At 46.7% G+C, this 12,861-nt stretch overlaps 1 non-coding gene across 1 annotated transcript; it reads left to right on the forward strand.

The window, feature by feature from the left end:
- Positions 1-458: 458 nt before the first annotated feature.
- On the forward strand, positions 459-531 carry TRNAK-UUU. The gene has a single exon. It is a non-coding gene; the product is annotated as a tRNA-Lys (tRNA).
- Positions 532-12,861: the final 12,330 nt, after the last annotated feature.

A 12,861-nucleotide genomic window follows, 5' to 3' on the forward strand; every position in this document is an offset into this window, starting at 1 on the left:
AAAAGACAATAATGTCATTCTATCCTATCAAAGGTATATTGGTCATAAAATGTCTAAAACACTCTTACCTTTTGCAATTAACCGAAACAACTATCGCCATGGGTGTATTTATCAATTATTTTGGAAGGCAAGGGTGGTATATATAAATATCCAAAACTCACGGGTGGATTTATAATTAGGCCTTACCTCATGGGAGGTACATGTAAATTTCCTTAACAATAAAGTTCTCATAATCTTAAGGGGCAAAATCATTCGATCTGACTCAAAATAGACAATACGTATCAATATCGATTTTGGAATTGGGTGATATCCGATCTAATACCATGAAACTAAATCCTTGTTCCAGATCCTCTAGTTTTTCTTAATGTAGCACATACAAAATAAGCTCAATTGTGAAGATTTGGCTAAAGGTGACTGTTATGATACAAAATATATTAAAGGCACATTCATTTAATGAAGCCGTCTTAGCTCAGCCGGTAGAGCGCACGGCTTTTAACCGTGTGGTCGTGGGTTCGATTCCCACAGACGGCGAATTCAATTCCATTTAAATTTTTTGGACTTTTGAGTTTTTATCACGTGGTCTCCTGCTATACGGTCCACAAGAAATGCCAGAGACTCCAGGCATATATACTTTGGAATCTTGGGCTATCTTTACCAAAAAAAAAAAAAATGAATCTTGGGCTATGTTTGGAACCGCCAAGAAAAGAAATAAAATATTAAAAATAATTTGTGAATTTGAGAAGAAACACCTAAATCAATCATAATTGGTTACTAATTATGTTTTTTCACTTCTTTTCTTTGTTTGGCTTCCAAACATAGCCTTAAGCAATGGGAACTCGGACCTTTATCCCCTCAATTTGTCTGCCCCTCAATTTTCTCAATTCCATCTAATAGGACAGAAATGATCACCCTATCCCCTGCACAAACACACTGCCCGGGGTGGCGCCCACCTCACTCTATTAGAGGGAATTGAGGAAATTGACAGGCAGACAAATTGAGGTGATATTTTCCATGAGAACTCATGGAAAATACTTGTTTTCAACTAGATTTGGTCTGTGGGCTTTCTTGCAGTTCCTTAGGTCCATCAAAAGTAGGGTGTCAAAAGTTGACCTGGAAGTCCAACCTATTACTAAACGTGTTGGGCTCGAGCATGATTAATAACCAGACAGTCCTAGTACAATATAGTGCCCTCACCGAATACTGACCAACCGATTATTGATTGTTTAAGGACTATTTAGTCAATTACACAATTTAAATTTCAATTAATCCAATTACCTTGAGCTCGATTATGGACCAAAAACCAACCGACTGAATGACACCTGCGAGACCTAATTACCTAAATCGACGAAAATCATGCAAAACCTTGAATTGGTGGGATCCGATTAGACCCGACCAGTCAAATAAAACAGCTCCATATTATATCCATCAAGATGGAGAAATATTAATTATCCTCCACCCCACAAATTGGAGCTCTTAAAATTCTAACAACTCGTTTGTGTTTGGAAAATTAAGGCCCACGACCTGGAAGACCCCACCCACACCTATAAGATTTTGCCCAAAAAAGCTGACTTTGCATATGCTTCTGTCTTATTAGATCCTTTTTTATAAACAGGTGGTGATAGAAAAGACTTAAGGTCACCTCTCCCAAATGTCTTGGAAACTCCTTTGGGGAGTCAAATTTCACCCCAAATTCAAATTGCTTTGTAAAGTTTCGAAAGGAGGAATTCCAACTCTTTTTAAACTCTCTTCCATTATAGGAGTTTAATGCGGATTCTGTAATGCGGCTGATAAACCATTAATACGTGGGACCAACCCCGATCCGCCACATGGCATGGTATGAAGAGAGGACGACCCAGACTCGGCTACCTCAAGATTAATCCGCTAGACTCAAGAGGAAGAGACCCAATCGGTCACTCAAGGACCAAGGACACTACACAAATAGGCAAGGGCATCACCACCCAGATCAACGTCATCCTACCAGTAAAGTGATCTATCCCAAAGGAGATGAACCTTATCTACGCACGACCCTCAAGGATCTTATCCAATACACGAGGAAAGCTCATGTCCGTTTGCTAGGAAACATCTTCCCTATCTGGACTTTACCTCCCAGGGGGAGGTGATCTACTACGTGATGGACTCTACTACCAAGGAGTCTATCACCAACTACCTAGACTCTCCACCGCAATACCCAGGTATAAATATCCACGTATTCTACCCCATTAACCCATCTTGAATTTCAATTATTCATTTGTTGCTCAGAGAGATCTAACTTAGGCATTAGAGAGTCCTAGGCTGGAACCACACCAGTTCTCCCTTGTCCCTGACGTCCTTTTGTAGGTTGTGGCACTCAAAGGACCACCTGGCGATTTCTTGGCGCAACAGATTGGTGCCATTTGTGGGAACGACGCTAGCTAATGTATTTACTAGCTCGCTTCCTCAACTATTCAATGGCACCACGAGGTAAGAAGGCCGCTCCCTCTACCAATGCTGCGAGGGAGAGTAACGGGTCACCTCCATCAGAGAGCTCTCGACAGAGAGCCAATAAGCAGGAACTCCCCGAGGTGGAGAACCCAGAGAACGAGCATGTCGACATAGTCAGTCTCAATGACGAAGTAGCCATGGAGGCAGAACTTGATCCGAACGTGCCAGCAACTGTAGGTCAGATCAATGACTTACAGCGACAGATCCTCCAGGACCAAAGACTCTTCCGAGACTACCTGAGGCAGTGAGCGACGTCTCGTAACAGGAGGGCATTGCCCCCACCAAGGACAGAGCCAATCCCTCGACAGGAGCAAAACCCTAGGGGGTCACCCCTTGGAGGTGAGAGATCGGAGAGACTCGCAAGGTGCATAGGAGAATGGCGGATCTGCCGATCCGATCAAAACGTGGGGTTTTACTGACACACCAATCGATGAAACCTAATCAGGATTGTTTGATCAGAAGGTCAGTATTCCAAGGGCGACTAGGAGAAAGTCGCACACCAAGGCCGAGTCGGACCTACCGTGAAGAAAGTCCCTCATGTTCACGTCAAGGCTCATCGAGTCAGGACCATTCGCTATCACACCAAAATTCACGACGGGAGGAAACATCGAGGAGGGGTTGAGAGCAGGTTCACAGTGAACATGCAACCAGGCGTGACGGACAGTCATGTGAGGAGGACCTAGATAAAAGATTCCGAGAATTGGACGAGAAGTTGGAAGGGTTGAAGAAGCAGAAGAAAGGCGAAACACACTCCATACCAGGCCAACATCCATTCTCGGCAGAAATTATGGGCACATCTTTCCCCTCCATATTCAGGTTACCTACCTTCGAGTTCTACAGCAGTACCACGGATCCTAATGACCACATCAACTATTTCAACGGGATGATGACCCTATATGGGGGATCCGACGTGGTCTCCTGCCAAGCATTCCCAACATCCCTCAAGGGTGCAACTTCGTGGTTCTCAAGGGTTAGGCCTCGATCGATAAGTTCGTTCGTGGAACTCTATGAGCAGTTTGTCACCCGCTTCCAAAGCAGCGTCAAGCGGAAGAAGACCACAGTCAATTTGCTGAACATGGTACAAAACCCTGGGGAATTCCTCAGGGAATATGTCATTAGGTTCACGAAGGAGTCCCTAAAGGTCCGAGACCTAGACGACCAGACCTAGCATGCAGCCTTGGCTGGGGGCATTAGAGACCTGAACTTGATCAAGGACATAGCACGACATAAGACCAAGATGATGAAGGAGGTCCTGGAGCGGTGCATGGCTGAGGTGCTACAAGCCCGAAAGAAGGTGGTCGAGGCCAAACCTTAGGACAACAAGAGATCGACATCGGATGATGCTAAAGAGGGCAAAAGATCGAGGACCGAGCGTCGATGAGAAAAAGGTGACCGCCAGCTAGAAAAGACATAGCACCGCACAGAGAGGACTGATTGAGCTGGAAGCCCCGACTACACTCCCCTGAACACCACAAGGTCACAGATGCTCATGCAGATCCAAGACCATGGCTTGCTCAATTGGCCGCGGTACAGGACCCGAGAAGCGAAATCCAAACAAGTACTGTCTCTTCCATAAGGACACAAGACATAACACAGAAGACTGCATCCAACTGAAGAGGGAGATAAAACAACTTGTAAAGGCGGGGAGCCTAAACAGATTTGTGAGAGGAGGACAAGAGGGCCGTTCGGGCCAGGGAGGCAGGGATCATGACCGAGAATGAGAGAAGCCACGACATGAAGAAAGGAGAACAGATTGGGGTCGAGAGAGGGACCGCCCAGAGGAAAGGAAAGATGGAGCGAGACCAAGCAACTCTAGAGGAGCCCCAATCCTTAGCCTACTGGGAGGACCAGGGCAGGAGTCCACAAGAAAGGCCAAAGCCCATGCTAGGTTCGTGGGAGTAGAAGAGATGCCAAGCAAAGTAGCCAAGACCGAGACAGTCATTTCCTTCTCGGACGTCAACTTAGAAGGACTGAGGTTGCCACATGAAGATGCCCTAGTAGTGCAGGAGGACATAGCTAATCGAATTGTGCACAGGATGCTGGTGGACACAGGAGCATCGGTAGATGTACTGAGCATCGGTGGACGTACTCTCACTAGAAGCCTTCATGTAGTTCAGATTCAGCGATGACCAATTCAAGCCAAAACTAACCCATCTCCATGGGTTCTTGGGCGCCACCGCCTCCATCAGAGGAACAATGGAACTGCTCGTCACCGTCGGAGAGCACCCTCGGTAAATCATGATCATGATTAACTTCATGGTTGTGAGGTCCATAGTGTCCTTCAACGGCATTCTAGGGCGACCATCCCTAACCGCTCTCAAGGGGATAGTCTCACCAATTAACCTAAAGGTGAAGTTCCCAACAGAGAATGATTAGAGGAGACCAAAAGAAAGCCAGGGAGTGCTACTCGATGTTCATCAAGAAGAACAATGGCAACCCTCGGGGGATGTCACTGTGTATAGAGAACCTCATCAATGACCAGAGAGATGAGCTAATAGACAAAGGGGAAGGCCGGTGGAGGACCTTGTCCCATATCCTCTTAGCGAGGATGACTCCACCAAGGTAGTGGAGATTGGATCGCTGCAAAGCGAAGAAGAGAAAAATAAGCTTGGGCGATTCCTTAAGGAGAACTCAGATGTCTTTGCATGGTCGAACTCGGACATGCCAGGCATACCTCGACATATAGGATAACACAGATTGCATGTGGATCCAACTAGGAAGCTGATACAACAAAAGCGGAGGAATTTTGCCCTTGACCGACAGGCTGCAATAAAAGAGGAAGTCAAGAAGTTGAGCCGGGGTTCATCAGAGAGGAGAAGTTCTAGACCTGGCTCGCTAATGTGGTGATGGTACCAAAACCAAAAGGAAAATGGAGGATGTGCGTCGACTACACCGATCTGAACAAAGCATGCCCAAAAGATGAAAACCCCTGCCAAGGATCGACTTGTTGATCGATGCCACCGTAGGCCATGAGAAGCTGAGCTTCATGGACTCGTACTCCGGCTACAATCAGATCCTCATGAATGAGGAAGATGGGTCCTACACTGCATTTCGGATAGACAAGGAGAACTACTGTTACTGAGTCATGCCATTCGGGCTAAAGAACGCAGGGGCGACCTATCAGAGAATGGTCAATAAGATGTTCAAGGAATAGATCGGGCGCAATATGGAGATGTTTGTGGATGGGTTGAGTGACGAGTATGATCGGGGATCGTGGGAGATGTTCGTGGACGGATCGAGTGAGGAGCATGACTGGGGATCGTGGGAGATGTTCGTGGATGGATCGAGTAATGCGGCATGGAGCAAGGCTGGATTCATGATCACCAGCCCTAAAGGTTTTTGAATTCAATATGTACTTCGATTTACGTTCCAAGCATCTAACAATGAGGTAGAGTACGAGGCATTAATTGTTGGACTACGAGTTGCAAGGGCCATCGAGGTCACCCACCTAGTCGTACAAAGTGACTCCCAGCTCGTGGTAAACCAAATAAACGAGGAGTATGAGGCAAAGGATGAACACATAGCATCATACTTGATGCGAACTCGAGGTTTAGTGGCAGAGTTTGAGAAGTTCGAGATGATTCAAGTCCCATAGAGATTTAGTAGCAAAGTTTGAGAAGTTCAAGGAGTTCGAGAAGTTTAAAAAGATCGAGATGGTTCCACCGGGGAGACCTAGTTCTAAGGAAAGCTCAGGCATCACAACCAAAGAAGGAAGGAAAGCTATCGACAAATTGGGAAGGACCCTACATAGCTTTCAAGCAGATACGACCAAGGACATATCTCTTGAAAACTCTAGGGGGTAAGAGGATAGATCGACCATTGAAGTCTGAACATCTGAAAAAGTTCTACCGGTGAAGGATTAGCTACAAGTAGTTTAGTTATTTCATGTTTCAAGAATTTTGAAGCTTTTTTGAAGTAGGATTTTTTGTCGAAGTTTTTCTAAGTTGAAGATTAACAAGAAATGAAAGCTCTTAGCTTCACTTCCCCATTGTCGAGCACTTCTCCATCGTCGATCGAGTTCGCACAAGCACCAAGGCCATTGGCCACAAGGCTCTATGCCAACCAAGGCCATCGGCCACGAGGTTCTATGCCAACCAAGGCCATCGGCCACGGGGCTCTATGCCAACCAAGGCCATCGACCATAAGGCTCTTTGCCAACCAAGGTCATTGGCCACGAGATGAAATGCCACCAAGGCCTGTCGGCTACGAGGCGGAATGCCACCAAGGCCTGTTGGCCACGAGACGGAATGCCACAAAGGTATGTCGGCCACGAGGTGGAATGCTACCAAGGCCTATTGGCCACGAGGCAAAATGCCACCAAGGCCTACTGGCCACGAGGCGATATGCCACCAAGGCCTGCTGACCACCAAACAACGAAAAGCAACATACAAAGGAGCGAGGATCCAACCACAAAAATTCAAAAAGAAGGAAAGGAGTATGACGCAAGAAGTCAAGGGGGAACCACGCCCTCGTCAGGGGGAGCCACATCCTCCTCAGGGGAATGAACAACCCCCTCATCAAGGGGAGCCACGACCTCCTCCGGAGGAGAAGAAGCCTTGGATACCTCTTCCTCACCCGACTCCGAGTCCGATGGATTTGACCCCATCTACCCGAATCCCTACTATCACTTATGTCCCTCGCCAAATCGACAGAGCAGCCCTGCTCAAGCTCATTCCTGAGTCATGGATCATGGCTTACGAGTCTACTCATAACATCCCGGATGCTATTCCACCTCGCGGCTACAAATCCTGTCTACAAGCCTCTTGAAGATGGCCGCACACTTGTCACATATCCAAAGCACTGCGGACATGTGCTCTATGATTCCTACGGTGTTCCCGGCTGGATGGGACGCGTCGATGATCTTGAAGAAGATCCTCCACCTCCTCCACCTCCAAAGCCAAAGAAGAAAAAGCGCCCGCCGATTCTCTATGGCTCCGCTACCAAGCCGGCTGTCCAAATGTCGGACCACTTGGAGAAGATCGTGGCGAGATACCAATTTATAGTGGACTATGGCAACAACAAACCTGTTCTCTGGGTTCTTGTTCCGCCACCAGCTCAATCTCCTCCACCGATCACGCCCTACTACAAACCAGCGTTACCCCGGCTCTGCCTTCCCTCCAACGGATCCCGTGATGTTGTGCGAACTCAAGTTTAGCACCCTATTCCCTGTTTTATGGCTTCCGGTTCGAAGGAATCGCAGAAATTTCCCTCCCTCTGCGACTATGAAGATGCTGATCATCGCCGCCACAAATGGAAAGCCACTCCCCTAATGTCCTTGACAACATGGGCCGGATGGCTGCCAATTCCACGATTGAAGCACGGCTTAAGCGGCGGGCGAAAAATACTTTGGTCCGAACATTACGAACAAGCTTCTTTCCTACCAAGAGCACCATACTCTTGCACTCCGTGAAATGAATCGACATCCGTTATCTCAAAACACGGATTGAATCTCTCCACCAGGAGCTAATGACTATAGCTATGACGGTGAAAGATTCCTCTTATGCCTCCTTTCTCATCTCTGGTCGAGAAAAGGAAAAGAAATTGTTGGAAGAACAGCTCAGGATGGCTCAAACTCAACCATTCCCATCCAGCCCTTCTCTCTTCCCTGATTCATTCACAACCCCATCCTACCATGAGTATGCCGCTCCACATAGTTTTCCCACTGCTATGTTTAAGGAGTTACAGGACCAACAGAGACATCTAGCTTCTCTCAAAGCCAGATCCCCGAAACCGAAGCGATCCCATACATCTTACCCCGTCTCTTCTCAACCTATTTTCCAACCTACTCCTATTTCCTTGCAAAAACCTATGGTTCAACCTACTTTCCAGCCTTTACCTGACCAACATCCAGGACCCCCTGGTTTTGTTCCTTGGGTTCCTCCCAGATCAAAACCTGATATCCCTGATTCAGACTGTCTGTTATTCCTCTCCCAGAGAGTAACACCCTCGATACGTTTCTCACCCAGTGACCTTGACTCCACCCAAGACCATACCAGTTTTGTCCATAGCCAAAGTTGCCTCTGTCACCTCCTTTTCGAGACACGAGACTCGTCCACTACCAGAGTCCTCTCCACCTTACCAAACCCATCCCCGGCGCGAGATGCCTCCCAGGCTCCAATTGAACCCATTATCTACAGCGTGAGGATGAGAGTTGATACGCCCCACAGAGCACACGGCCACGAGCCGCCCTGCAGCTCCTCATATTCCCCCTCCAACACCGCATCCCAGTCCCTTTACCAATCGGGACCCGAAGCGGCTCTTCACTTTTGATGGTCTCCCTTTTCACAAATGGCCTGGCGGTTTGGAGTTTCATGCTTGGCTCTTTGCGAAATGTTAGTTCTTTGGAGCCACGCGGCATCTTGTTATCACCAAGTTCTTGGCCGTACCCATGGAACCCTCGAGAGAATGGTTTATGGCCCTTGGTGGTTATCGCCAACTACGGTGGACTCGATTCCTATTGATGTCTTCATCGCACAATTGTACAATGAGATGATTGGACCCATTGAGAACAACGAGACTCAAAGCGAGAAGAATACTTCCCGGATGAAGTGTTGCTCTTTTCGGAAGAATGATCTTGCTAAGCACTATACACGGATGTTGGATCGATTTTACATCCTTGGAGGATTGGATGACCCAAATATGAAGCAAGTGTTCCTCAATTCTTTCCCTGAACCCTTAGGCAAAGAAGCCCTAAAATCATTGCACCATTTTGGTCTCCAAATTGATCAAGCTCCTATCGGTCGCCTCTACCAAGAAATCCTTAGTGCTTTGCGAAGTTATGTGATCGCGGGTCTTCTTCAAGCAATGGGAAAAGACCACGCATAGACTCAGCGATGCGTGTGACACATCTCATCTTAAGATCAAGTGCAAAGACAAAACTGTTCTTGTCCATCCAAAAAGAAGTCCCACTTCAAGATCAATTCTCGCCGAGAAAGGTTTTCCAAGAAAAATGGAATGCACGAGATCTCATCGGTTCAAACGAAGCATCGGCATAGGCAGAGCCCTATAAGTTCTTCAAGCGAAAGAAATTTTGTGAAGACCTCCACCAAATGTTTTGCGTGTGGAAAAATTGGCCACTTTGCTCGCAATTGCCCTGACAAAACTAAGCAAGCCAAACTAATGCATATGCTTGCCCCCTTTGCCATCAATGATGATCCAGATGCAGATGTTGAATCCCTCTTCAGTAATATTTCCCTTCGTACCCTCAGGACCAATAGCATCTCTACCTACCAGTCCGTTCTTATCTCTATAGTCCATAATAGTGGTCTTCAGTTTGATTGGGTAGTCTGTCACCCAGATTTCCCTTTCCTTACCCCTTTCACCATCAATCCGGCCCTCTTCGATAAAGAATGTGTCGTGTTCTTGGCACCTTCTTGCTGTTCACACTGATTGCTCTCACCTTCAACCGTCATACTCTCTATCACTATCCGAGCAGTCTCCACCATCTTCTCCAATCCTATTGGCACTATTTACTTTCGTCTCCAACGACATCGATTGTCTTGCCGTTTTCTCCGTCTCTTTGCTCCCATACCTCAATGGCTTGTCACTCTCTGCTCTTGATGACGACCCCTTCGTCACCTATATTTTCCATCGACCACACTGATTTCATCCATCATCACCTGGTCACACCTCCCATTACGAATCACAATCTTATTGCCTATGATCCGACCTTCTCTCTCCATGGCACGATCGAAGATCTCTTCGTTCACCGTGATGATTCCGAAGCTCACAAAGAACGATGGTACACCTTCATGACCACCATGTGCTCCTACAACCATGTTGATCCTACAACCCTACCTGACTTGCCTTCTCGGCAGACCGTACGGCTTGGGATGTCAACAACGAATTCAGACCCAGTCATTCAGCGAATCATGAGCGAACACACTGGAGTTGAAGTGGATAATGCATTGGACATGTTCATCCCTTACACCGGTGACCGACTTGACACGAGACTAGTGCTTGTCTTGTCTTTTCCTATTTTTGTCTGTATTTGTAAAGTCTCAAAGTAAGCTGTGGTTTGTCTCAGAAGTCTTAAAGTAACTATGGTTTGTATTAAAGTCGTAAAGTAACTATGGTTTGTATTAAAGTCGTAAAGTAACTATGGTTTGTATTAAGTCTTGATTAACCTTGGTTAGTAACCTTGGTTTAGTTTGTTTGTATTTAGAAGTTTTTCTATTTAAGCGGCTAAATGCCTTTCTGTTTTGTAATCAAGTTCCGCAATATCAATGAATACTCGAATATGGTATCGAGCCTTGTGAGTAATCCCTTTGCCTTACATTCAGCGGAGCTCTGCTCCTTGCTCATATACGTGATGATGATGATATCCCTTTATGCGGCCTAAGTATGCTCTGCGATTGCGTCTTGACGGATCCCTGCATCGAGAAGCAGTGTGTGTGGTGTATGGTGGTCTTCTCCGGCCAGGTTGGTAACGTCCCTTGAGTAAGGTGTGGGTGCTGCGAGCAGAGATCGCTCTAAATCCCGGACACTCGGGTTACCTCCGTCTGGTCGAGAAAAGGACACTATTCACCATACACTATGCTTACTATTCCCATCCCATGACAGATAAGAGTCGGGTTCACCTACGAAGGACGGAAGACATCCTTTTACCTCCTATCATGAGTTTACAACCTCCTCTGCTCGGTGACACTTAAATCTTCCCATGCCTCTAAGGTAGACTACTTATATGAACTAAATTATACCCCATTTGAACAACAAATATACCTGACCAACTTCCCCATCATCAACCCTTATGATGTTTTTCCCGATCTTCTACCTCGGTCACCGGGAAGATCCGGACAATCATATCTCCTAAAAAGACTCGGGGTCTAAAGGAATATGTCCAGGCTCCTCCTTTTTCTCGAGAATCGAGATCTTGCTAGTGGCAAAAGCATATTTCCTTGTGAACATCGAGTTCGAGTTGATCCGCCGATGGATCCGATTAGGGTACACCCATCTCCATCTTGGTGCCGTCAAAATAGCCGTTACCTTCCACGGTCGTAAGGGTCTCCCGGTAGCCATGCGCCTAAATCTTACGGACACCAGGTTCAAGAATTTCCGCATGCAACCATCACGGACGTTCGAGACCACCCTGAGCGATGGCACTATTTTCTACGGTGTATCCAACTACAACATCTCTCGCAAGATCCGAACTGCCCGATGCTTGGCGGTTTCGATGATTGACCGGTGCACCTCGTAAAGAGAAAGACAGCAATAGCAGCCATTCTTCACTACCAGTGGTCTACTCTGAGACTCCAAACCATGCCATGAACCTTAATGTCACTGGATTCTCAGGGTAATGAGTGCAGACCATTGTTCGTTCGGTTGGAGAGGACCGAGCTGCGAGAAGCTTTAGTCCCACATCGCTCGGCTGTATACTCTAGCTAATATAGAGTTGCCACCCTTCCCCCGGTAAGCGCGTTTTCTCGAGCAGTGCGTAGAAGGCGACTGCGTACTTGAGTGCTCGAGCCGATCCTCGATGGGGTGTGAATTGTGTAAGCTAAAATGTGTCTTTAGTCCCACATCGCTCGGTTTGTATACTCTAGCTAATATGAGTCGCGGCAACCTCGTCTGCGGTGATTGGCGGACATAGCTTCGAGAACTGGAGAAGTCATAGCCAGGAGTCTCCCTAAGGACATATGCCACTGCATCGTTTATGCCCATATCATAAACCTCACCATTGTACTCATAGAACATGTCCAACAAGGCTTGAGATTTACGTAACTCCGCCATGGCTGCTCCCGCCTCAAGGCAGAGCAGCTCCTCCTTAAGTCCCGGACCACTGGCCGCCAAGTCCAAACTGCGGGCCTCCAGTGCCACCCCTCGAGAAGTTAAAACCCCAATCTCCTCCGACATCCTCCTCTCCCGAGCAGTGCCCTCCTCGCAGGCAGCTGTTTGAGTTAAAACAAAACCGCAAGCGTACGGGTCAATCGTAGCTACGGGTCGAACACGAGGAGATATATGCCACTCTATTTAACTAACTTAAAAGTAATGCAAAGTGAACCAAATTAAAGTGTTAAATTAAACTAATTAAACTAACAAAAATCAATGCATCCTAACTCATAAGCATCTAACAAAATTAAGGGAATAAATCGGCGTCCTAACACATGAGCATCTAACCTATCAAACTAAAGCGAATTGAAAGGAATAAAAATACAGCCACACATACTAACCATATAAAAAGAAATAAGGGAATAAAAATGCATCCATAAACCACAACCATATAAAATTAAAATAAAAAAAATAGAGGGGGAAGAAGAAGAAGATAGAGAGAGATAGAGGAGATGGAGAATGAGATTGAGAGTTTAGATAGTAAAACCTGGATGTGCTTGCACGAATGTAATTGAAAAGCTTGAATACTTGCAGAAACTTACCATGGCCTCC

This window comes from Telopea speciosissima, chromosome 4 (assembly GCF_018873765.1).
Source record: "Telopea speciosissima isolate NSW1024214 ecotype Mountain lineage chromosome 4, Tspe_v1, whole genome shotgun sequence".
NCBI lineage: Eukaryota > Viridiplantae > Streptophyta > Magnoliopsida > Proteales > Proteaceae > Telopea > Telopea speciosissima.